Source organism: Acomys minous (genome assembly GCF_964271855.1).
Source record: "Acomys minous genome assembly, chromosome: 11".
NCBI lineage: Eukaryota > Metazoa > Chordata > Mammalia > Rodentia > Muridae > Acomys > Acomys minous.
In genome coordinates this window covers 30,773,706-30,801,282 of record NC_140492.1, presented here as the reverse complement: position 1 = coordinate 30,801,282, position 27,577 = coordinate 30,773,706, and the positions used below count along the sequence as shown (strand labels likewise).

The 27,577-nt window shown below is 38.7% G+C and overlaps 1 protein-coding gene across 3 annotated transcripts in view; it reads right to left on the bottom strand.

Annotated features, from left to right (window-relative positions):
• Positions 1–27,577, bottom strand: part of HTR1F (5-hydroxytryptamine receptor 1F) — a 133,335-nt gene that overhangs the window by 22,235 nt on the left and 83,523 nt on the right. For 2 of the 3 annotated variants that reach the window (XM_084800366.1, XM_084800367.1), the window contains one exon: positions 13,798–13,895. The gene's annotated coding sequence lies outside the window, so the exon portion shown is untranslated. The remainder of the gene's footprint in view (positions 1–13,797; positions 13,896–27,577) is intronic. The other variant, XM_084800368.1, reaches the window with a different exon arrangement.

Below are 27,577 nucleotides of genomic sequence, written 5' to 3'. Positions count from 1 at the left end.
TAGCAACCATGACACACTGTTGCCTTCTTTGTAAGGGTAATATTTTCAGTTTGAGTTCCTAAGAGATTGGTTATGTGAGACTACACAACACACACATAGCTAAACTAACTCCTACACTGCCCTACACATATCTCAAGTCAGTACTCAGGGTGAGGTATCAAGTTAATAAGTTTGCCCCTAGAGAGCTCATTTGGGGAATTAGAATTAGGTGGAGGAAATGTTTGTCTGACAGAATATGAACCTGAGATTTTGCAGACAGTTTAGAGCTAGAAATATTTGGATATCAAATCCTTGGAGACATTGTAAAATAAGTAATTATAGCTAAAATGAAGGAGGAAATAAAAAAGCAAGAAGTTTTAACACTGTGTGCTACGAGGATACCTATCTGTCTGCAAAGCAGATAGTGCTCACACTGATTACACAGAGAGAAAGCAAAAACCAAAGAATGTGTCACTGAAACCCAGGGAAGGAAAATGTTGGTCTTGACTAGCAGCATCAACCACTGTGGAAATGTAATAGAATGTGGTAGTGGTGAAGAGACTGTGGGTTTGTCATTAGCAGTCTTCATAGGAATGACTTTAGTATCATCTTCGGGCTGAGATTCAGTTTGTATGAGCTCATTGCATAATGAAAAGTGTTTAGAGGAAGTATAGTGTGTTGAAATGCTTCCTAGGGGCCCTGCACTATATTTTAAAATGGAAGTGCTTCTACTTGGTGACTCAGTGTTCTCAAGGGCACACAGAAATAAAGGAGATAAGAGTGTCTCAAATACAGTAGAATTTTAAAATTTGTTTCAGCAAGTGATAATACAATTAGACAAATGAAGGAAATTGACAAGGAAGTTTCTTAAAATAGATCAATAGAAGGGATAAAATTATTTTAAAATGGTCAATTAAGAAGATAAAAGTTGAGTGAGACTAAATTAGAAGACTCATCAATATAGACTGGGTTTCCATATACATCATGCCTATACCAGCAAAGCAGGTCGTGTCCACACCATCAGGATGCTAGAAGAGTGATAGGTGCATATCAAAGCAGGTTGTGTCCACACCATCAGGATGATAAGAGAGAGTTAGGAAGAGGAGTGAACACCAACAAATTAAGTAACATATAAAAAACAGACAATTTTCTTGAATAACACAAATGACCATAGTTTTCTAAAACATACAAACAAATCCCAACCATCCCGAAATACAATAGATGACAAGAAGAGTCTTATTACAATGAAAGAAATTGAGTTAGTTATTATTACTTTCTCATAAGGAAGATTGTAGCTACATATGATCTCAATGATAAATTCTACCAAATATTTCAAAAGAGAAAAATCATAAATTTAAAATCAAACCTTATATGAATGCTTTGAGTAGAAGAAGTAAATATTTTAAACTAATTTAATTTAACATGGGGGTAATTCAACATTATCCTCCTACCCAAACCAGAAAAGACAACAAAGAAAAGAAATTCCTATTAATATCCTTTCCAAAATGTTACTGGCCAAACCCTACAATGTTTATAAAGACTGACACACTAGAACCAATTGAAATTTTTGTATGTGTGACTATGTGTATATGTATGTGTGTGTGTTGTGTGTATGTGTGTGTCTCTCTAAGTGTATATATTCCTGGAAGCCAGAAGAAGGAATCACTCTTTGCTTCAGTCCTTTGAGACAGGATCTCTCCCTGAACCTAGAGCTTGCATTTCTTTCTTTCTTTTTTTATTCAAGACAGGGGTTCGCTGTGTAGCCTTGACTGTCCTGGACTCACTTTGTAGACCAGGCTGGTCTCAAACTCACAGCGATCTGCCTGGCTATCTCCCAAGTGCTGAGATTAAAGGTGTGCGCCACCACTGCCTGGCTGCATTTCTCATTTCTTTTTTTAAAACTAGTCTGGCAACAGTCTCTGGTATTTCCATTAGTGGTGTATGTATGTAGGACTATGCTGACTTGTTACATGGGTGCTAGAATTCAAACTCTGGTCCATATGCTTCATGTTAGAACTCTTAACTTCTGAGCTAAGTCTCTAGTCCTCAACGTGACAATAACATCACAAAATCACTCTAGGTAATTTAACATTAATAGAAGAAAGGAGAAAAAGCATGTCACCATTTTAGTAGCCTCAGAAATAAATATTTGCCAGAACTTAACATTCGTTTATGACAACAAGAGTTGGGCTAGAAGATGCAGTCCATTTGAGAAGAGGCATATAGAAGCTGAGCATGGTGGCACATGCCTTTAATCCCATCACTCTGGAGGCAGAGGCAGACAGATCTCTCAGTTCAAGGTCAGCCTGGTCTACATAGTGAGTTCTAGGACAGCCAGGACTACACAGAGAAATTCTGTCTTGAAAAACGAACAAACAAACAAGCAAGCAAACAAACAAACCAAACCTAACTCACTCCAACAACAAAAATGGAGGCATCTATAAAAATATGTGTACTAAACATCCGACTTCTCTGGTAAAGTCTCAGTGTTATATCCCTAAGACTGAGAACAAGAAGGGACCCTTATCCCTATTGCATGTCACAGATGTTGGGGAAATACACACCTAATAGGCAGAGATAAAGCTATCTGTATTCGCTGATGACATATTTATTTACAGAGCACCTCTATAAGAATCAGAAAGTGACTTAAAATTGGTGAATTTTGCCACACTTTTAAAAAGATCAAGTTTAGTGTCCTATACTAACATCAAGTGACTGATAAAACACAATTTAAAAGTCCTATCTAAGAACACAAACAACATAAAGTACTTGGAAATTAATTTCACAAGACATATGCAGATAATCTGCTTTGAAAATTATAGAACATTCTAGAGAGAAATTTGAAGATGACCTAAAAAATGGAGAGACATGTTTTTGAAGACTGAGTGAAAAATTAAGATGTCAACTATTCCAAAATTTATTTCTGGTGTCAATATAGTCCCAGGCAAGATATAAGAGAGTCTATTTTTAGAAACTGTTAAGTTGGCTCTAAAACTTGCATGAAGAGATGAACCTGTTTTTAGAAGAACAGTTTCAGAATGTTAAGTTTGACTCTAAGACTTACCCTAGAGTTATTGTACTGAAGGCTGTGTGGCATTGGTAGCAGACTATATATATGAATTATGTTTTATAGCTAAATAAGAGACATGCAAATGGTTATTTTAGAGTCTAGAAATAGAGCCCTGCTTGTCTTCAGTTTATTTTTTTGAAGATGTTAGTGTAATCCTACAAGAGACTAGAGAGTCTTTGAAATGTCAGATTATCCATGTGAAAGCATTGGCAGGTGACCCTTCAGGTACGTGGACAAATTTGTCATATGAATGACAGGGCGTGAAAACAAAGTCAAAGCTACAAAACGTCTTATGTGGAACACAGAAGAAAGTCCTAGCCACTGCAGGCAAAGCAAAGTTTTCTTAGGCTAAAAAATTCAAGCTACAGAAGGGAAAAATTAGGACATTTAATTTAATCAAAGATTAAATCCTCGTATGGAAGAATGAGGGAAAGGAAGGACCCAGAAGGTTCAGGAGCTATACAAGGAGACTATCAAGCTGGAGGATCTGGACCCATGGGGGCCTGCACAGACTATTACACCAACCAAGGACAATGCATGCAGCAAACCTAGACCCCCTATTCAGATCTAGCCAATGGACAGTTCATTCTCCAAGGTTGTGGGGAGAACAGATACTGCCTCTAACATGAACTCTGGTGGCCCCAATTTGATGGACTCCCCTAGTTGGGGAGGCCTGGTGGCACACAGAGGAAGGGGAAACAGGCTATGTGGATGAGACCTGATAGGCTGTAGTCATATAGTAGGGGAGGAAGTCCCCTTCTGTCAGAGGTCTAGGGGAGGGAAATAAGGCAGAAGAGGGAGGGAGGGTGGGAACTGGAAGATACAAGCGAAGGAATAACAATTGGGACATAATCTGAATAAATTATAGTAAAATTTTAAAAATCACTATTAAGGTAGAAAAAGCCAAACTACAGAATGGCAATGGGAGGAAATACTTATGGCATATTAATGATGGTGATGTAAATCGTTGAAGGAAGACTCCAGACTCAAATAGTATTTTTGACTCAAACAAAGCGTTTATTCTGCAGAAACAGCCTGCATGCAGGGGTCAGCCATCCATACAAAATGGTGGTGACCCGGAGGAAGAGCCTGCAGGCTCTGTTTAAAGGCTGCTAGGGGAATCCTATCTGTGGCTATGTGATTCTAACTGGAATTGACCAGAGTCCAGGGAGGTTAGGTGACTCCAGCTGGGATTGGCCAGTGACTAGAGAGGCTACTTGGTGCTTGGGGGAGGCTATATGACTCTAGCTATGCTTGCCATGGGTCTTTTTAGCAATGTCCAGTCCCCTCAGAGGACTTTTAGCTAGAGTAGGCAAAGGCCTTTTTTGTTTTGTTTTGATTTTTTGTTTTTCTTTTTCTTTTTGAGTTTCTTTGTGTAGCCTGGGTTGCCCTGGACTTGCTTTGTAAACCAGGCTGGCCTCAACCATCTGCCTCTGTCTCCTCAAGAACAAGGATTACAGGCATGTGCCACCATGACCAGGATAGTATAGGACTTCTACAAGTCAAAATTAAGGAAATGAACATTTTTAAAATATAAAATTCAAATTGATATCTCTCTCTGTCTCTGTCTGTCTGTCTGTCTGTCTCTCTCTCTGTCTCTGTCTCTGTCTCTCTGTCTCTCTGTCTCTCTCTCTCATACACACACACACACACACACACACACACACACACACACACAATGCTTGACCAGGCAGAATCTAAGAGTGTATGGTTAACATCAAGGTTATCATGGAAATCTAACATAAAATGACAAAATGCTATCCACACATTAAAATGGCTAATATTAAAAGTATGGAAAATACTAGTTTTTAGTGAGGATATAGAACAATTGTATTCCTCCTGTGTAATTAATGGAGGTATAAAATGTCAATTATATTGGAAAATAATTCAGCAGTGTGAAATAAAAGATTAAGGTTGAGGTGTAGCTCAGTGGTAGAATACTTGTGTAGCATAATCAAAGCCCTTGGTTTGATCAAGCACCAATGAGAAATAGAAACTGATGTCCACATAGAGCCAAACACGTGTATGCCAAATCTGTTTAACTCATGATAATCTCAGGTTACAAACAAGCAAGATATGCACCCATAGACAAAATGGATCAGCTTGCTCTGCCATTCATGCAGTTGTCTGCCACTTATCAATATAAAAGCAGGAAGCAGATACATGCGACATGGATGAATCTCAAAATTCATTATCAAATAAGAGGCTCCAGGCATAATGTGGGTATTTTGTCTTACAGTGTTAGCACAAAATGCTGACTCATTTAGATGTCACAAACAGATTAGCGCCTGCCTGGGTACAGGGACAAAGGAAAGGGACTGCAAAGAGGCACGAGAAATCTTCTGAATGTGGATTACATGTGCCTTTTGATGCTGGTTGTGGTTTCAAGGGGGCACACAGCCATTAAAATCAGAGGGTTTGCATTTTAAATCAATGTCTTATTCAATTTGTTCCTTAAGAAAATAGATGAAACAAATCCTCCCCTAACACACACACACACACACACACACACACACACACACACACACACACACAAAGACACATGTTAATAACTGGGACCAGGTTGAGGACCTTCAACCCAGGAGAATGGTCCAGAAGAACATAACATAGACAAGAGCTGCTCTCTGAAACCCTAGAGAGAGAGACTGAAGATCTGAAAGTACTGAAAGTAGTGTGGAATGGGGCCCAAAAGGAGAAACCAAATGGAATAGTCAATAAACGCCATTTCACTGCTCTTGGGAACATTTCTGAAACCATCTTGTATAATTTACAAAAACTTGGGAAAAGGTGATATCTCAGCTTGTCACCAGGTAGCTCTGATAAGAGCTAGGCCTCAGAAGCAGGACGCCCAGCTGCTCCGCTAGTAGCCTAGCCTAGGACAGGACTTAATAAGCTGATCCACTAATCACCTTGGGGTTGTGAGCCCCAGTAGTGCAAAGCTCATGCCAATGAAATTACTCAGAAATTGGAACTTTGGGAACAGTCACCAGAATCCCACTGTCACGTTCCCAAGACACAGCTGGCTTGAGGACCCGAGACTGTGCATGGCTCCGGCTTTAGTGGCCTTTGGACTTCCAGCACTGTCTCTGAGCTCATACAGGCCTGTTTGACAGTCTTAGCTGATGGCCAGTGCTCTCACTGGACCTCCATCAGTGTCATCCCTACAGCCTGTCACATCTGAAGGCCTTCACAGTGCACGTGGATCAAGCATGCAAGTTTCTGAAGCACCCTCATCCATCCTAAGGGAAGAGTCTCCAGTGGAACCCTGCAGAAGTGATTGCGCCCGAACAGATGCTCCCTGCTTGGTGGGATGGCTGTTTAACTTTTATATTAGCATAGAATTATCAGGAATGTTTGTGTATGATAAACTGGGCATATTTGAAAGATAAGTCCTGTGGACATCCTAATTACTGACTGCCTTATAGCCCATAGGTTATGCCCTGTGCAACCGATTCAAAGAACTTCAGTCTTTAGTTAATGATTGATGACTTAAGGATATAGATTATTTTTTCTCAGAAGCTAAGTTCAAAGTTCCCTATATATCTATATCAGGATTTAAAATGTTAAAATATTACTTTTAATGCTTCCATTTGGTTGGTTTTTTAGCTTTTGTAATAGAATATAATATCACTAACAATAAACAACTGTTGTTAACACCCTACTATGTAAAAGGAATTTTCAACTCCTGATAACTTAGATTTCTCTTGCCATGTGCTTCTGAATTTCTTCTTTCATATTTTTGAACTTAATACCATTTTAACTTCACTTAAAATTATTAATTTGACTAGAGTAAGGTGATTTTATTTATTTATTTATCTATCTATATCATCTATGTATTTATTATCTATCTATCTATCTATCTATCTATCTATCTATCTATCTATCTATGCATCTTTCTACCTATCTATTTACAGGGTTTCCCTTTGTAGCCCTGGCTGTCCTGGAACTAGCTTTATAGACCAAGCTGGCCTCGGACTCAGAGATGTGTCTTCCGCTGCTTCCAGAGTGCTAGAATTAAAGATGTGCACACTACGGTAGGAAAGAGTAGGTTGATTTAAAAAGCTGTAAATCAAACAAACAACTGTGGCTGTAAAAATATCTTTTGCATCATTAGCTGACACTGCATGTGTTTTTTTCTTTCCTTTCTTTTAAAAAATTTTCAGTTTTTGCTTCTGAAATTGGATTCCCTATGTTTAGCTTATAAAATTTATTGTATGATAGCCTTCTGTTTTGGGACCTATCCATATAATCAAGTTTTTGTGCTACATCATTTTGTTCCTGCACTGAGACATCTATGAATTACACATCCACAAGCTCCAGTTGGGCATATTTGTCCATTAATTTTGCTATAAATTGTTACTACAGGCCTTCCAGTAACTGCTTCTAAAGCTTGCTTATATGGTTTCTGCTGACTTTGGTGGAGAGTATACTCAAATAATAAGAAAATACACATGAGAGGCAATTTTTATGTGTAACTAGAAATGTCCTCTGGTGATATTTGCAGGATATTAGTTAGCAAAATCTGCAAATGCTCAGGCCCTGTATATCACATAAGTGGCTGGCAATAACCCAAGCACATTATTCCATCAACTTGAAAGCATTGCTATATTTCTTATGTACCTATAATGCTTATGTACAATATAATGCTATGGAATGGTTATTACATTGCATTGTTTAGATAATAAAAATAAGAAATGTTTGCATATGTTTGGTACAGATTTGTCATCCCCCCTTTCCCGCCCCACCATGTGGCTGATTGAATCTGTGGGTATGGAATATATGGCTATGGAAGGCCAATTCTATACCACAACCATTCAATCCCTCTCTCTCTCTCTCTCTCTCTCTCTCTCTCTCTCTCTCTCTCCCTCCCTCTCTCTCTCTCTCTCTCTCTCTCTCTCTCTCTCTCTCTCTCTCTCTCTCTCTCACACACACACACACACACACACACATACGTGTTGTGTCCAGCTTTGTTTCTGTTTCTCTGATAAAACATCCTAACCAACAGCAACTTTGGGTAGAAAGGATTTATTTTACTTGCCAATTCCAGGCTACATGTGGAGCTAGTAAGATGACAAGAGTTTGAGGGAACTGGTCATACCCACAGTTAAAAGCAGAGAGAAAATGAATGCATCATATCTGTTTGCTTGTTCTTGATCCCTCCACAAGTGCCTTGGGAATGGTGCCACCCACAGTGGGCTGGATCTTTCCACACCAATTATCTTAATTAAGGCATTTCTGACAGACGCACCCATAGTCTAATCCAATGTAGACAATTGTTCATTGAGAATCTCTTTGTGGGCAGTTGATTTTAGATTGTGTGTCAACTTGACAAAGCTATCGCATGTTGGGTGTGGTGGTACATGCCTGTAATCCCAGCACTCGGTGAGACAGAGGCAGGTAGATCTTTCTGAGTTTGAGGCCAGCCTGGTCTACAAAGTGAGTCCAGGACAGCCAAGGCTACACAGAGAAACCTTCTTGCCAAAAAAACCCAAAAAGAACAAAAGAACAACAAACTGAAAAAAGTAATTGGGATTGAGAAGACAGGTGATAATCAGTGATTTTCACTCTGCTTCCATTTGCTTTAGGCTGATTATAAGTTTAAAAAGCAATTCTTGGTACCTGGCTCTTTTTTTTTTTTTTTTTTTTTTTTTTTTTTTTTTTAGCAGCTCATCAGAGACTGCATGAAAAATGCAAAATATGCAAAATAAATTCAGAAATAGTTTTAACCTTTTATTTGGAAATATTAGGGGAGCTAAAGAGATGGCCACATAAGAGCATGCTGTCTGTAAGCATACAGGTCTGAATTAAATTCTACAACACCCACTAAAAATCTGGACATGGGCGATTGTCTATAACCCCAGCATTAAGGTTGAAGGCAGGTCAATCCTGAAAGCTTTGTGATCAGTCTAACTTAAATACTAAACCCTGTCTCAAGGCAATAAAGCAGAGCCCAACAGAAGACACAAAATATCTTATTCTGCTCCTCATGTGTGCTCATGTGTGCTCATGCTCCTGCACACTCATATGCATACCCACACCTGTGTGCACATGCGCGCACACACACACATTCACAAATAAATAAACAGAAGAAAGTATTATTAATAATAGCAGCTGCTGGTGGGCTGACCAGGTCAGATACCACTCAGGCCCAGATTCACAGCTTTGTATTGGCCCACAGCAACAACTACCCCACCAATAACAGCTGTAGTAGATGAAAGGGCCAATCTTACAGATCCAAAACTACAGGATTGCCATGACACAGGAGAACAACAGGCTATCTGAGAAGAGTTCCAGTTAGGTTCCGTTATTGATAGAGTAGTGGAAGCCACTCTCATACCAGACCAAGAAGTCATTGCGATGAACATTGACAAACAAAGACATGTGGACAAAAGGGACAAGAATATTGTGGGTCACACTGTGACACACTATGGCTTCCATAGCCACATTCTTTTCCTCTGTTGTGGGGGAGGTTGCAAGGCTGAAGGGTGGGTATGAAAGGATGGAGAAAGGAGTGCTGATGGGGTGCATGATGGGAAATTCACAAAGAACTAATAAAAAGTTTAAAAAAAAAAGCAAAAGCAACTACAAAGTATGAATCGGAGTCTCAAAAAACCAGTCATTTAAAAAACATAAACCCATGTTTCTTCCAGCCAGCCCATTGAGAAAGAGAACTCTTACTTTGTCATAGAGAGTTGTTGGAGGATTAATTAAAACAATACATCTTAATAGGAGAGTGCCCAGCACAGCACGGATTTTAATATGTTGTTGTTCGTGATGGTGTTATAAATTTAGTACTGTGATGTATGTCTTAGAAAAAAGTTATCTGTGATGCTTGTAGTCTACGATCAGGAGAGTGTTGTATGAAATAATTCCTTTTGCCAAAAGTAGCAGCAGCAGCAGCAGCACAGACAATTGGTAGCATTTCCAGATCAGGGCTTCCCTGGCCAGGGGGGATCTGAAGACGGTGGCAGTTTGTGAAATTATAACTCACATGACTGACTCTTGGGTCACTTCTTTCTGGAAGAAAGTGAAACCAGAGGCATCTTGGTGACCTGAAAGCCAAGAGCAGGTTATTGAAGAAAAACGAGATGAAAAAGGAAAGGAAATGTGGGTCAGAGGACCAGCTTTTGGAATTAGGATTTCCAGTGGATTTGGTTGACCAAGTATGAGAAGTGAAAGGTGTGGCAGGATTTGTGAGAGTTGATCGTCCCTCAAGAAATCAAACAAGAGTCATCCCAACTGGACACTGTGAGGCTGCAGGGCCTTATGTTTGGAAACCCAAAGGCCCTTGATGAGGAAGAAGAAAAAAGACCCAACTTAAAATCTATGGCCCATCACTAGGGTAGAACTGCTAGTGTTATTTTGCTTAATAGTCACGCTGTCAAGTTGTGTTCTAAATGTTTATCCTTATGCCCATAAACGTTAGCTGCTCTCAGTGTTCATCAGAGAAGCTTCCCCTGCGGTGGGTAACAGTAAATGAAATGAGCGACAACTGCTCACAGGACTGAGGACAACAGAGGGCGTGTTCATCCCTAAACAAGATCTATATTGGTAATGTCCCCCTCCCTACAAGGCTCAGGGAGAATTGTGGGAGAGGAAGTGGAGAGCATGTAAAAGTTGGATGATAGTAAGGAATGCTATGAAATACAGTCTCTGGACATGGCACAGCTATCACATACATGAAGTTGTAGTAGCTATAGTTACAGCTATCACATACATGAAGTTGTAGTAGCTGTAGTTACCGGCACAAGACCTGCACAAGATCAGGCCCATCAAAACTCCACAATGGATAAGAACTATAGGCAGTGGGTAGTTGCTGGAATAGAAAGAATACTTTTTCTTTCTTTTCTTTTTTATTTTTTTTCGAGAATTTGACCACTTTTTAGATTTCCTATGCTCCAGTGCATGGCTCTATTCTGATCCACATATGGACAACACTAACTAGATTTTTATTTTAAAAAGACATGAATATTTCATGTTGGGGCATTTTTTAAAATAGAGAGGCACACTGGGGGATATAGGGAAAGATGAAATGGGGAAAGGAGTTAAATATTATTATACTTCACTGTATACACGTGTGAAGTGTTCAAAAATAAAGAAAAAGAATTTTAAAAATCTATGGCAGTCAAACACAGTATCAGAGATAACAATGCTGTGGTCTTCAGAAAAGGTGAATCAGGTGGTGTAGATTTCAAGGCAGGAGTTCTGAAGTCACAGTGGGAAAGAAAAGTCTAGAAGTCTGGATGTGCCCATAAAAAACTAGGAGAATGTTGTCTGGCTTTCATGGATGTGTGAGTTTCAGAGGAGAGATGACTAAAGCTCTCATGGGGATGTTATAACCTGTCTTGAGACTCTTTCCCCTCCTCAATGTCAGTTCTTTCCCTGAGATGCTAGACTGGCCTTGAAGGAACCTGGCAGTCCTCCACAGAGCAAAACTTCCCGAAGGAGTCATTTCCTGAAGCCTGTGTGATGGAAGCATGGAATTATATCCCCAAATGACCTTCTTTTCTCAAGAAGGAAACTCATCCTTTGAAGCTGCTATCAGTAATTGAACGAGTTGTCAGAGGTAGAGGCACTTAAGTGATGAATCATTCCCTAAATAATTAGAATGGGATTATTAGTAGGGCAGTGTTAATAATAGCCCTATAAAGGATATTTCGTCTCCATGGGGTATGATCAACTGTGTGTGTGTGTGTGTGTGTGTGTGTGTGTGTGTGTGTGTGTGGTGTGTGTGTATGTGTGTGTGGTGTGTGTATGTGTGTGTGTCTGTGTCTGAAGGACAAATATACTCACATTCTATCAAGCTGGAAAGTTGGTTTGAAAATTCCCTTTAAAAATTATTGTTTTCACCCGGGTGTAGTGGCGCACGCCTTTAATCCCAGCACTCAGAGGCAGAGGCAGGTGGATCTCTGTGAGTTCAAGGCCAGCCGGGTCTACAAAGACAGTCCAGGGCAGCCAGAGCTCTGTTACACAGAGAAACTCTGTCTCGAAAAACCAAAAAGAAAAAAAAAGTGTCATTTTCATTTTTGAGCTGATATTGCTTTCTTGAACGTGGTGAACGATCCTAAGACCTGCTGGACATTCTGCACATGTGACAAGCACTAAACCCACAAAGTGACCCAGTACAAGAAAGGCAAGGATCCTTTGTATGCCCAGGGAAAGTGGCGTTATGACTAAGCCTGTTTTCCTCAAAAAGGCTAACACTACAAAGAAGATTGTGCTGAGACTGGAGTGTCTCGAGCCCAACTGCAGATCTAAGAGAATGCTGGCTATTAAGAGATGCGAGCATTTTGAACTGGGAGACAATAAGAAGAGAAAGGGCCAAGCGATCCAGTTCTAAGGTGATGTCGTTATGAAGACAATAAATCATGAGCTTTGATTCACCTCATTTGATTGCAGTTGGTCTTTTGGGAGGGAATAAAACTGAAGCTTTCAAGAAAAAAAAATATGTCAGTTTCTAAACCTAAGCTGTGTGGAGATAAACAGGCATAGAATCTAAATAAATATGTTTCTTTTTGCAGATCTTAGTAAATTTACTCAGTTTTAAGTTTTAGAGTTTAGCATTGCCGAAAAGTTTGATGTTGTAGTTTAGTTTAGTCATGATTCAAGCACAGTTCTAAAGTACTGCTATCTGTGTGGATACTATGGTACTGCTATTGAAAAGCACAAATAATGTTAAAAATTAAAATCTTTCTGGAATGGTACCCAAATAGTAATATGAAAAGAATAATACAAAAAGGAAGATACTGGCTGCCAAGAGAATGAAAATTTAACTTCTCTAAATCCAAAGCTTCCTTCAGTGTTTCAATTTATATATAAACAGATGTAATGAATAAGTAATTTGGACAAAGACAAAAATTCTAGGTTACAATGCAATATCCTGGATCATCTTTATTTTAGTGACTAGTTCCTTACTGAAGAGGGGTCAAACTGCTTTTTTCCTTTCAGTTTCATTTGGATCACAATAAGTATTATAACCATACAATGCTGAAAATTAGAGGCAGGATTGCTGAATGAGCCAGTGGAAGTAGTCACGCTAAAACTGAACCTTGAGGTGGGCGGTGGTGGCTGCCTCTGCCTCCTGAATCCTGGGATTTAAGATGTGTGCCACCATGCCTGGCTTAAAGTATGATTTTTCAATGAAATAAAGATCTACAAATATTAATAATATCAGGTAGAAATCTTCATTTTGACAAAACATTTTATCTTCATGATAGTAAAAATTTAAAAATAGCAGCTTTGGGCCTGCAAGATGGCTCAGAGGGTGAAGACACACACTGTGTAAGCCTAGTGATCTGAGTTCAATTCCTGGAAGTTGAGGAAATGAAAGGAGTGAGCCAACTGCCCAGTGCTGTCCTCTGGCGGGTGGTGGGTGATTCACACAGACAACATGCAAACACAGAAGATAAATAAACAAGCATGATAAAAATACCACATTTGGTTTTGACATTCTCAAACCTTACACCAAGGCGAATTTACTTTGTCATTTGTTCTACATAAATCTTATTACGTATGGATTTATTTGAGGAAGACATTATCATTTTATTTATGAAGTACAACCATTCTTGCTGATAAGCATAATAATGATGTTAGTACAAATTTGTGTAAGATATTTTTGAACAGTTACTTCATGTCAAAGTTTAATTTTCATGTACATTAGCGTAACTAATCTTTATCAAAATCCCAGATAGTAATACAATTATTAACCTTCGTTGTCAACTGGATTTGGACTCTCCTTGGAGACATACCTTTGGGCTTGTCTGGGAGGACATTTCCAGAAAGATTTAATTAAAGAAGGTAGATTCTTCCTTGATATGAACAGCGCCATTCACAGCCTGGGCCTGGGCTGAATAAAGGAACAAAGGAGACAGTAAGTTGCACACCAGTGTTTATGTCTTTGGCTTTCTGCCTGAGAATGCACTGTGTCCAGCTGCCTCATGCTCCTGTGCCATGCTTCCTGCCATAGTGGTCTTGTCCCCTCACAGCATGTGGCAAACAAGCCCTTCCTTCATTAAGTTGCTCTTAACAGGAATTTTGTCAAAGCAAAGAGAAAATAACTAACATAATAAGTAGGTATTATTACCGTATGTTAGACAAACATAAACATCTTTAAATAGGAGGTAACAACTGATGGCTTTCTTGGCTTCAAATTTTAATTTAAAAATAAATAAAATTACATTTGTTTATTTATTTCTCATATGCTCGGGCAAGAGCACTACAGGGCCGGTGTTATAGAGGTCCAAGATAACTTTTGAAAACTGGTCCTCTGTTTATACTATGTGGGTTCTGGAGAACAAACTAAGGTTGTCAGGCTTGGTGACAGGTCCCCTGATAAAATGGGCTATTTCATCATCCCCAAAAGTTAAGCTAAGAAATTAGAAAGTATTTTGTGTATATACTTGGCGAGGCCAAGAGCTCGGGTGCACTGTTTAACAAAGTTCCTTTTACTGCCCTTGGTTCGTATTTCTTACTGTTAAAGGCCTCTCTCTCTCACCCTAAAGGCTAGGGTGGGAGTTAGTGTAACAAAAGCTGGCATTAATACAAAAATAATAAAACTAATGGAAGTTCCCTGGGAAAAAACACTATGTGAAAAATTGTTTTCCGTAGAACGTATTTAGATTTACTTTTAGATTATTAATAAATGATATTAGTAAGCATGATATAGAGAATTGAGAAACATTGTTAAAGAAGAAAAACTTAGGGAAATTTTAGAAGCTGACAAACTGTAATTGGATCATTAGGTTTTCATGTTCAGCTTCAGAAATAAAAAAACTAGCATGGACAGGAAAGGATTTTGATCAGGCTGCTGTTGACAGACCGTGGTACCTTCCTGAGGGCAAAGTAAAAGGCTTTAAGAATCCTGATGTTCTTCTACTCTTTACAGAATCATAATAAAGATAGGAATCATATTGAAACCAGGGTTCATGGCAGAGACACAGAGGAAACCAGTGAACTGCCTGCTTTCCTGAACAGACTTGTCAGATGAGTACTTTTCTAATATTGTGGGAAAACAAAGAACAGACTGCCTTTGCTTAAACAAGGGCCTGCATGATATTTTAACAAAGAATAAGAATGGTGGACTTATGTCAAATATAAAAGAAAAATAGAGGAAGGAGAGGAAGAATTAACAAGGGTCAGAGAGATTAGACTTCTCTAGAGAGATAAGTTTGATGGAGCAGGGAGTAGGGACTAACTTCTGATTCTATTAGTGCTGTGCCCAACTGAAGCAGGATCAAACTCACATAGCCCATCCTGTGAGCCCAGCAGTTCTGTAACCAGTCTTCAGGAAGAAAACTTTGAGTCAAGAGAAAACTGACTTTATCATAATGTTAATTTTTAGTTCTTATGAAATGTGCTATCTGCTCACTTTCTTTCCCTGGTTCCTATATACTAAAGTAACCAAGGAAAATGTAAGGCTGTGTAATCAATAATGAAAGTTTCTGAGGAAATGATTTTGTGTATGAACAAGGCTCGCAGGAGACACAGGTCGTCAGAGCAGGTAAAGCCACACCGAGGTGTGCTTCCTCTCCGTCTGCCTCTCATGAAATGAAACAGAACGGAGTCCGTGTCTGATCCTTCCCTTGCCGTTCTTGCTCCACCCTCTTCAAGCCCTTCCCTCGTCCCGGGCCAGGACTCTGGCATATACTCATATACATGAGTGGGTATATGCACCTTTTCCCCTCTGCATGTGTGTCTGTGCACTATGCGCATGCCTGATACACTCATAGGCCAGAAGAGGCCATCGAATCCTCTGGGACTGGAGTTGGAGACAATTGTGGGCCACCGTGGGTGCTGGAAATTGAATCTGAGTCCTCAGGGAAGAGATTTTTTTTTTAAACAAAAGGATTTATTTATTTATTTAATGTATTATGAGTACTTATTTGCATGTACACACACATGCCAGAAGAGGGCATCAGATCCCAGTAGAGACGGCCTGGAATTGAACTCAGGATTTCTGGAAGAGGAGACAGGGCTTTTAACCACTGAGCCATTTCTCCAGCCCCCACCCAGTGAGTCATTTTAATTCATTTACCCAAGTGACCCATCTCTCCAGTTTCCACAGCTAAGGTTGTAAACGCTATGCTCTAAAGTTTCCTTTATAATGCTTATTCCTTTCACAGTGTGGCTATGGATAACACAAATATTTCTCCTTCTAAAGATTATTTTACACAATAGCATCTCTGGAAATTGTTATAATTTACTGAATGGAAAGCAATTGTAAATAGCCAGGCTTGACCTTTAATGTCAGTATTTGGGAGGTAGAGACACGCGGATCTCTGTGAGTTTGAGGCCAGCATGGCCTATAGTGAATTCCAGGATAGTCAGGACTACATAGAAACCCTGTCTCAACTCCTGTACTAAAAAGAAAAAAAAAAGCAAGAAAATTGACAGTTTTCTTTTAATCTTGCAGTTATAACTTAAGGCTCTCATAGAATAGATTCATTTGTTAATAAAATGAAAGATTCATCTGAAAAATTTGTATGTCATTGTGCCATCTCAGATTATCTACTCAACCCTCCCCCCACTATTTTAAAGACATTTTGAGAGTAAAATATTTCCATTTATCATGGTTCTTCCTGTAATTAAAAATCAAATTAATCTCAGTGAATGGCATGGAGACAACATGATGTCATTTGCATCTCTGTAAATGCAGAGGTAACTGTATAGGCCGGACATGTGCTCAGTCTTAGGCTGGCTTGTCCAAGGCTCTGGCTTCAACACCAGCACCATCAAATACACACACACACACACACATACACACACACACACACACACACACACACACACACACACACACACACTCACTACCAAGCTGAAACTACTGTACGAACGCCCTTGAACACCTACTGAAAGTTGTGGTTGGGCATTAATTGGCTGTTTAACCTATGAGTAAGTGACTTATTGGGAAGTGTTTGCTCTTCTCTGCCCCTTAGTGTCACAAGAGGGTGTTGTATGTCGATGAGCAAAGATCACCATCCTACATTTTGAGAAGGATTCCTACTGAATGTGTATCGTATTATTTCCATTGTAAAGGAAAGCAACAGCAGCAACAAATCCCAAACAGTCGTCATAAGCATGTTGGAACCATTTGGGTTACACAATATTGTAAACTGCCAACTTAAAAACACTGATTTGCTTTCTAAAAGTTAAGAAGTACTTAGAGAAATGTTTGAAAACAAAGACAAAAATATGCTCCTTGGCACAAATACATCCACAATAATTTTCTTTCTTTTAAAAAATTTTTTATTTAATTAATTTATTCAGATTACAACTCAGTTGCTATCCCTTCACTTGTATCCACAGTAATTTTCATTGTAGCCATTTTATTTAATAAAATAATAAATATATAGCAGTATCTAGGGATAGAATTATTTGTTTCTTTTAACCTCCTTCCACAGGAATATGTGTATGTATACTTGTAAGTTGTATCTTGTCTTTTTATTCACATATAGTTTCAATAAGAAGGACCCCATTGGCTCATATATTTGAATATATGCTTAGGGAGTGGTCCTATTTGAAAAGGATTAGGAGGTGTGGCCTTGTTGAAGGAGACAGGGCCTTGTTGGAGGAAGTGTGTCACTTGGGGAGGGCTTTGGAGTTTCAAAAGGACATGCCAGACTCAGTCTCTCTTAATGAAGATGAAATGGAGCTCTCAGCTATGGCTCCAATGCCATGCACCCCACCATGAAGATAATGGGATAAGCTCCTGAAACTGTAAGCAATGCACCAATTTAATGCTTTTTTTTTTTTTAAATAATAGTTGCCTTGGTCATGTTGTCTCTTCTTAGCAGTATAACAGTGACAATGACAAAGTAAAACCAACTTTTACTTCACAGTATGTATTAACACCCAACATTAGAAAAATGACAGTCTTAGGTTTATTCTTGTCAGGCAATAATCAACTACTTTTAATTACTTTTCTCTTATACTCATTGGGTGACAAGGCTACAAGTCCTTTACTTGATTGTACTTCCTTATTACTAAAATTTTTTCTTGAAACTTAAATTAAGAATAAAGAAAAACAATGGACAGGAAAAGTGAAATATTGTCGTTTTAGTAAATAGCATGTTTATAATAATAGCCAGAGGCATTTCCAAAGTCTAAGGAGATCATTAAACAGTGTATTTATTGTGTTGGACTAATGATAACCCACTGAATCCCTCTGAGGCTAATTTCAAGTTTCATTTTCCATATATAGTCTACTTTTATTAAAATGTCAATACTTGCATAATTTATATGTACAAATATATGCCAGTACTGACCCAAATACTAATAAATTAAGGTGCTATGAGGCCTTTTTTGAGTCATGTTTTACATTTTTGAAACATTTTTTCTGGTTATTAAAGACACTTATTACAAAAATATGGAAACCAGAGGTCATGTAGAAGAAATATAAACTACATAATACCATCTTTTATTGCATGATGTATTTCACTGGGCAGATTGACTGTGTGCTGAGGTAAATGCAAGATCAGTTTTTCACCTCTGTGAAACTGCATGCATGCTGCCCACTTTATGTACTTCTGTGAAAACTACATGCATGCTGCTTATTTTGTGCACTTCCATGAAAACTGCATACATGCTGCCCACTTTATGCACTTCCATGAAAACTGCATACATGCTGCCCACCTTATGCACTTCCATGAAAACTGCATACATGCTGCCCACTTTATGTACATCTGTGAAAACTACATGCATGCTGCCCACTTTATGCACTTCCATGAAAACTGCATACATACTGCCCACCTTATGCACTTCTTGTGCTTTGAGATTTCCCATGGGGTTTATTTATTTTGCACAGTGTTTTGTAACCTGCTAATTTTTGGGAAAATTTGTGGCAACATTGGTCAGAACCATTATAGATTCGAACTCCAGTTTGTGACTAGAATTTTGCTAAAAAATTTTTTTAGTAGAAAAGATAAAAATTAATTTATTTAAAAATAAATTCCATTGTATATTATGGTCACATTACTGAGTAGATAATTTTTTTGATTCTTTGTTTGTTTGTTTGTTTGTTTGTTTTGAGATAGGGCTTTTCCGTGCCTTGGCTGTCCTGGCACTCACTCTGTAGGCCAGGCTGACCTTGAACTCACAAAGATCCACATGCTTCTGCCTCTGAGAGTACTGGGATTAAAGGTGTGCACCACCTGTGCCCTGCTCAATTTTGAGAGGTTCCAATGTTGAAATTCCACAAGTGAGAACTCATGGAAATTTAGGCTTATGAAACGAAGAAAGATAATTAATTGTTTGTCAAAATTCAGTATATTTTATATTATTTGCATGTTATTGTTGTTTGAGTTGGTGTCTCACGATGTAGCCCAGGCTAGCCTATTAATTTGTTTTTATTTAGTTACATTTTCACATTAAAATCTATAATATAGATTGTGGCATGTTGCATTTACAACTGTATTTAAAAGTCTCCTGCCGGAAGGTGGTAGCGTACGCCTTTAATCCTAGCACTCAGGACGCAGAGGCACATGGATATCTGTAAGTTCGAGGCCAGCCTGGTCTACAAAATGAGTTCAGGACAGCCAAGGCTACACAGAAAAACTCTGTCTATAAAAAAAAAACCAACCAAACAAACAAACCCAAAAATCTTAACATAGTTGATCTCTCTGCTCCTACCTCCTGGTGTCTGATATTACATATGGCTGTGTAGTTCTACATTTTAACTTGATTTAGTTATTGTCTTACAGGACAAAAAAGCACATGATAAAAGATAAAACTTTTAGTAGAAGAATGAAATTTTACAAGATCCATGCCAGTCAAGAGAAGAGAGTCGTGTGGGGCGTGGGAAGCTGTGGTGCATGGGTCAGTGCACTAATGTTCCTACTGGGTGGTGAGCTGTAAAACTGGGCTCTTATTTCTGGTCCATGGGGTAGTGACTCTTTCATTTCAAGTGACAATGGTTATTTTGGGAGTAGATTTCAATTTTAGTCAGGAAATTAAAAAAATGTCAAATAATAGAAGAACAACCTATATTATTATTATTTTAAAATAGTTATAGTCACTCAATAGAGCATTTCTGATTTATAAATTTCACCACATAGATAAAAATGTATACATACTTTTCAATTAAAAGTTAATGAAGATTATTTAAATTACTGATATTTGTACACACAATGTAAGGCACTGCATATAATTAATAAAGTCATTTATTAAGGAGCTAGTGGAAATTATTTATACATTTCATAATCATCTGTGATATGAACTTTCAAAATAAGCATCTGAATTTCATTAATGCATTGTGAAATCACATTAAATATTAATTATTTAATAGATACAATAATATCTACTCTGGATGTACTGTTTTTTGTGTGAGCAATGATCTATGTACTTTGTTTACTTGAGCATCTCTAGTATGCTTTCATGAGGTAGGCAAAAATAAATATTTGTTTCATATACAAAAATAAATGCAATCATTAAGTTGAAATACCTAAAACTTTTGGCTTATATGTCTAGAAATGCATAAGTTATTTATTATAAAGAAAATCAGAACAAATTCACATAACACTAATTCACATTCCTTTTTCTTTCACTATTAAAAGATCAGGCAGTTCACTGGATCGTGGTGGTGCACACTTGTAACACCAGTCTTTGGGTAGTGAAGGTAGAAGGATTCCTGTGATTTCAAGGCCAGCCTTGTCTACAGAGTGAGTTCTAGGGCAACCAAGGCCACATAAAGACATAAAAAGGCTCTGTTCCTAAAACAAAAACAAAAACAAAAACAAACAAACAAACAAACAAACCCACAAAAACCCTCAGAACCAGTAGTTGTAGAAAATACATTATTTAAGGTCTCCAAACAGCAGAGATATTATTTGTGGCTTCTACATGCTGTAGATTGTTTTTCCAATCTACATGCTGTAGATTGTAGATTGTAGATTGTTTTCTACATGCTACAGATTGTTTTTGCCTTTGTGACTATAGCGGACACACACAATGTTCTAGTTAGCTTCTGTGTTGCTGTGGTAAACACCACAACTAAAAATCAACTTGGGGGGAAAGGGCATTTTCATCGTACAGCTTGCAGTTCACAATGAGGGGAAGCTAACATAGGAGTTCAAAACAGGACATTTACGGCAAGAGCTGAGGCAGGGGTCCTGTAGGGAGTCTGCTAACTGTCTTGCTCTCCAGGGCTTGTTCAGCCTGCTTGCTCATACACCACAGGGCCATCTGCCCAAGGATGGCCCGACCCCACAGTGGGCTGAGTCCTTTGACATCGACCATTAATCAAAAAAATGTCCCAAAGACATGCCCAGCGGCCAACCTGGTGGGGGCTATTTCTTGATTGAGTTTTCCTCTTTCCAGGTGACTCTAGTTTCTGTCATGTTGTAAAAAAAACAACTAATTAGCAATAATGCCTAGTTTTTTTTTCAGTTGCAATTTTGGGCCTCAAACACAAGGCTTTACATGCTAGGTAATCGACTATGTCTGTAACTCAAAACCTGATAATTCTGTGTTGGAAAATTGGGAGTGTTCACAATGTAGACCAGTGAATGCGGTTTAAAATTTTCAATAATCTGTTTTTATATATAGAAGCAAGGCATGTAAGTATTTTCCCGTAACTATCATAAAGGATAGTTTTCCTTTCTTTCAATCTTCTGTGTACCAGATAATGCTACAGTTAACTTGGAAATGCAGTGATCCCCCGATACTGATTTCATTAACTTCTGCCATATATCTCAGTGATATTGGTAAATAATAGATGGCTTATAGTTAACGTTTTCAGGTACCCTATATCATTTCTTAGGATGACTGTATTAGTTGATGTTCCCCAAAATAGTGGGCCCAAATTCCCTTTGCTCTACAGTCTCACCAAACACATTTAAAAAATTTTTTTTAAAACATAAAAGCTGTAATTATATAGTATTTTGAAGGAGGAATTCCTCCATAGGCTCAAGTATTTGAACACTTGCTCCCCAGTTGATGGTGCTATCTGGGGAGGTTTAGGAGGTGCAACCTTGCTGGATGTCACTGGAATGAGGCTGTGAGATTAAAAGCCTTGCACCAATTTGAGTTTGCACTCTCTGCTTCTTGCTTATAGTTGTGAATGTGAGTTTTCAGCTTCCTGTTTCTGACGCCATACCTGCTGCTGCTTCCTACCGTACTTTCGCACCATGATTGAATCCTATCTCTCTAGAACCATAAGCCCAAACAGATTTTTTTCTATAAGTTGCTTGATCATGTGTTTTACCACAGCAACAGAAAAGCATCTAGACTGTGACACAATAAACCAAATGTTAGTATGTATATATATGCATATATATTGTGTAGTTTATATATATGTATATGTGTATATATATATTAGTTTAATTATTACCTGTCTTTTCCCATGAAAAGACATCTGTTTATAAATCTTTTTGTAAACTGTGAAAGATAAACGTACTCAGTTGAGTATGTTATGGATACGATTACACCAAAGACCAAGTATTGAGCTTTGGAGGATCCCAAAGAAGACAGGAAAACATTAAATTAAAGCACAAAGCATAATCAGTAAGGAAGAGAAGAAACAGGTGGGCATAGTATAATTTCCTTGTGGAAGCATTTAAAGTTATAATTACTAAAATGATCTAGAAGATAAAAGAATCATAAAAATGATCAAATAAAGAGAAATGTGTGTGCTTTAAGAGAATGTCAATATGTATTCAAGGAATAAGAAGAAATGGAAGTTAACTTTCAAAGAAGTCTAAAGAATACTTACACTAAAAGTTACCAAGCAACATAGGACAGTTGCCAGGGCAGGGAGCATAGGAAAAAATGTCTTTGCCTCTATGCTCATCTCCCTCTTACTCTAGCTTCTGAAAGGCAACATTTCTAAAGCACATTTGCAGGTCTGTGAGGTTGAGTTCTAGCTAATGAAGCGCTGATTGGAGTTTCAAGGGCAGTTTCCAGGAAGAAGAAAGTGTGTGTTTAGTTATCTCTTGGAGTTTTTCTTTCTCTGACTGTGGGCCTGGATACCAATAACAAACAGAATGGCTGAAGTGACAGAAACTATTTAGTCAAATTCGATGATCTTAAAGATAAAGTAATGGACTATGTATGGAAGGAAAAAGAGAAAGAAAGATAGATTTCTGCAGATACTGTGGAGTTGACCATATTAGGCCTCTGTTCTAAGCTCAGCTTCTTCTTTTTAAACTTTTTTTTATTTATTATAATTTATTGACATTATATCCCAATTGTTATCTCCTCACTCTTATTTTCCGGTTACCACCCTCCTTCCCTCTTTCTCCCTATTCCCCTCCCCTAGATCTCTGACAGAAGGGGACCTCCTCCTGCACCATAGGACCACAGCCTATCAAGTCTCATTAGGATAGCCTGCTTCCCCTTCCTTTGTGTGCCCACAAGGCAGTCCTGCCAATGGGCAGTGATCAAATCGGGGACACCAGAGTTCATTAATATCAGAAGAAGTCCCCTGTTCACCCCTTCTCTCCATGGGGAGAGTGAGCTGTCCATCAGGGTCTAGGTTTTCTGCTTGCAATGTCCTTCGTTGGTGCATCAGTTTGTGCAGGCCCCCTAAGTTCAGCTTTTTTAGAGAAAAAGAAAACCAAGCTTATATAATGTTTAAAAAAAGTTCTTCTGTTTTATACAGATGAACTTGCTCCTTCCAAGCGATGGCAATTCTGTATCCCCAGGGTCCCTTAAGCTCCAAACTGATCTAGTAAGCCTCTAAAAGCAAAGAGCAGGAGAAGAACAGTTTGGTGCAGCCTTTTAAGCATGTACCAAGCCAGGCTTTGTGGCACAGGCCTTTAACCCCACCATTCTGGGAGGCAGAGGCAGGTGTATCTCTGTGAGTTCGAGGCCAGCCTCATCTAAATACAAAGCGAGTCCAGGACAGCCAAGGCTAGACAGAGAAACACTGTCTCAAAAACAAACAAACAAACAAACAGAATCATATCATGAGCATACATTTGGCTGTTACTTTCCCCATTGTTAGTGAAAGTCAGTGCAATCTTACACATCTTGTAAATAGCATCTAGTCGGATATCTATAGAAGCATATGGATTTGGTTATACTATGGCAACAGGCAATACCATGAAGGGATAAAGTTTATTGTTTATTAACATTTAACACAGGCTAACTTAGGCTCTGTTCTGTGTAACCACTTCATATCACATGACAATTCATTTGCACAGGATGAGCGGTTTGAACAGGTTGCATGATCAACCTTGCTGCTCTTGTCCTCATTCACAGAAGCAGGAGGAAGCAAGACAGTAGAGAAAACAGACTCTGCTACTAGACAGAATCTATGTGAACAGCTTCAAGGTGCAATAATATTTTTACTTTTTGGATAGGAAGTTTCACTTAATTAATTTTGTTTCTTTAGCAAAGCTTTCTCTTTAAAGGACAAAATAAAATATTTCCTGATGATAGTTTCCAGGAGACTAATTTCTTCTTAGCAAGTGAAAGGTAATTTAGCTGAGAGATAAGTCTCTGCTTGAAGAGGATTGTACTTCCATTTAAAGATTCATGAACACCCACACACGTTTACTCATGCACTCTCCTGCAGACACTGGCTGAGCATCTGCTAAGCGCCATTTACGTGAGGCCCACTGAAGTCAAGGCACAGGGGGAGGAAGCAGAGAGAACCAGACGTTACTCTGAGCACTTCTAAAATTCTTTCTCAATCTATACTTTTATTCTGAACACAGCAACCATGTTATAGATAGTTGTTGGAAACTAATGACATAGTTATGATTAATATGTCTCTGTGACATGTATCTCAGTGCGAAATGGCAAAACAAAATCTATTGTATTACTCTGGGGTCTAGAGACAAAGTGCCCTGTGAAGATCTGATGGGAAGATGGCAGTGGCGATGGTTTTGGAAAACTGAAGCATCATGTGAGGACCAGCAGCTTTAGGACTTCTGGGATGCTACAGGATTGCTGTGACCCCTAGCTGTGATTAGCAACTACCTGGATCTTTGCTCTACAGTGACATAGAAAAATTCAAGAGCTCATTGGAAACATGCATCATAGTTTATAAAACCTGTACATTCTAAACTTGGGGGATTTTGCCAGTAGGACAATAAATCTAGAAGAAAAAGTGTCCGGCTACCACTGCTGACTAAGAGGATTTAAGATGACTCAGCTAACCATAGCAGCATTTAGACACATTAAGAACAGAGCTTTAGGTTTGTTCCCAAGCACATGTCTCAATATTGATGTTAATGTTCCTAGCCTTTGTTAGATTTCCAACAGCAGAACTTATGAACAATACAGTAGAGCAAAGATGGCAAGCTAACATCATGATGAGAATGGTTCTGCCCAGAAACCAGTAAGGGCAGCTCTTGATGTTTTCTTTAACAGCTTTAATTGCTTATTAGACCTGTCCTAACACTCCCAGTGACCAGCACTTAGGCAATCTGACCTATTATGTCCCTTCCTGGATGTATTAGTTACTTTTTTGTTGATGTGATAAGATACCATGACCAAAAGCATCTTAAGGAAGTTGTCAGTGTTTTGTTGCTATGAAGAGACACCATGACCATGGCAACTCATAAAGGAAAACGTTTAATTGAGGCTGGCTTACACTTTCAGAAGTCCATTATTATCATGGTGGAAAGCATGGCAGCACACAGGTAGACATGGTGTCAGAGAAGGAGCTGAGAGTTCCACATCTGGATCTTGAGGCAGCAGGGGAGAGAGAGAGAGAGAGAGAGAGAGAGAGAGAGAGAGAGAGAGAGAGAGAGAGAGAGAGAGAGAGAGAGAGAGAGAGAGACAGACAGAGAGAGACAGACAGAGAGAGACAGAGAGAGAGAGAGACAGAGAGAGACAGAGACAGAGACAGAGACAGAGACAGAGAGACAGAGAGAGAGAGACAGAGAGAGACAGAGACAGAGACAGAGAGACAGACAGAGAGAGAGAGACACAGAGACAGAGAGACAGAGAGAGAGAGACAGAGAGAGAGAGAGACAGAGAGAGAGAGAGACAGAGAGAGAGAGAGAGACAGACAGACAGACATAGACACAGAGAGAGACAGAGAGGAGAGAGACAGAGAGAGATAGAGAGAGACAGAGACAGACACACACACAGAGACAGAGACACAGAGAGAGACAAAGACAGAGGAGACAGACAGAGGCAGAGAGACAGACCTCAAAGCCCATCCCTCAGTGACATACTTCCTTAACTAATGCCCTTCTTATGAGTCTACAGGGGCCATTTTCATTCAAACCAGCACAGAAGTGAAAGAGTTTATTTTTACTTATGCTTCCAAAGGGATGGTCCATCAATGTGGAGGCAGGGGCAGGAAGCCTGGCTGATCACATTTTTATCCACATACAGGAAACAGAGTGAGAGTACCCAAGTAAGGGAAAGATACAAACTTTCAAAGCATTCCTTCAGTGACATACTTTTCCAGCAAGATCTCACCTCCTAAAGGTTCCATAACTTTCTCTGGTGTTCAAATATGTTTACTCCTATACATAAAATAGGAAAGTGAGCTTTTGCTCATAGATCATTTAGAGTATAACCTGAAAATAGTGGAAATCAGTGGATGAGTCCAGCTGTGATAACAAATACAGCTCCATAGCACATAATGGAAATAGGCAACTACATAATATGTGTCATGAAAGGCAATATCAAGTGAAGAATTTGATAATAATTTCCGGTTTTTCTTTACAGGGAACATTTATCATTTACAGCACAATACTTGGCAACTGAACTACTACCTTGAGTTTAACGTTCAACTCAGAAAATCCTCTACACAGACATGTACAGAAATATGAAGTTGTTTCTTCCATTTTACTGGATGGATTAAGTACTTCACACTTTTATAAAATATGTGATAAGATACATATACAGTATGGAGTATATCTATGTCTATATGTTTACATTAATTTTCATAAACATATAAAATAAGTAAGAACCTCCTTATGGAGGTGACTTCAAATGTGGCAAACAAGCCACTGGGAAAAATGTCCTCATTTCTACCACAGATAGAATTCTGCTTAAAAAAGGACAAACTTGGATGCAGGCAGAGTTGATGGCCAAATTCTGCCAAGACAGGGTAAGCAAGTCCTCAATAGTTCCTGCTTCACAAATATGTCTGTCAAATATATTGGGCCAGAAGGCTGAAGAAGATGCTCCAATGTTGTAGAGAATTTTGGGCAACTGTTCAGGTTGCAAACTGTCTCTTTCATGTTTTCATTTGGAAAGCTACTAATCTGCACTGCTGGCAAAGTCAGGAGTTCCTTCTCAAGTCTCTGATGGGGTTGAAGACAAGATAAGTTCAATTTTACAATGAAGCTTGGTTGTTTAGGAGTTAAGAACTTTTTAGGTCTAGATAGAAGTTTTAAGTTGATAATGATGAGATATGATAGGTATTGGTTTACAGTCAGAATTTTAGATGCACGGAGATAGGAAAGATGTTGTCTTCAAGGCTGCCAAATACAAATAGCCAAAACTCTAAGAATGTAACACTTATATAATTCCTGACTGTTTCATGGTTCTTCTTGCTGTAGGTATTTTGTTGTATATATGTGTAATAATATAAATGTATATGTGAAAAATAAGAAGTATTTAATA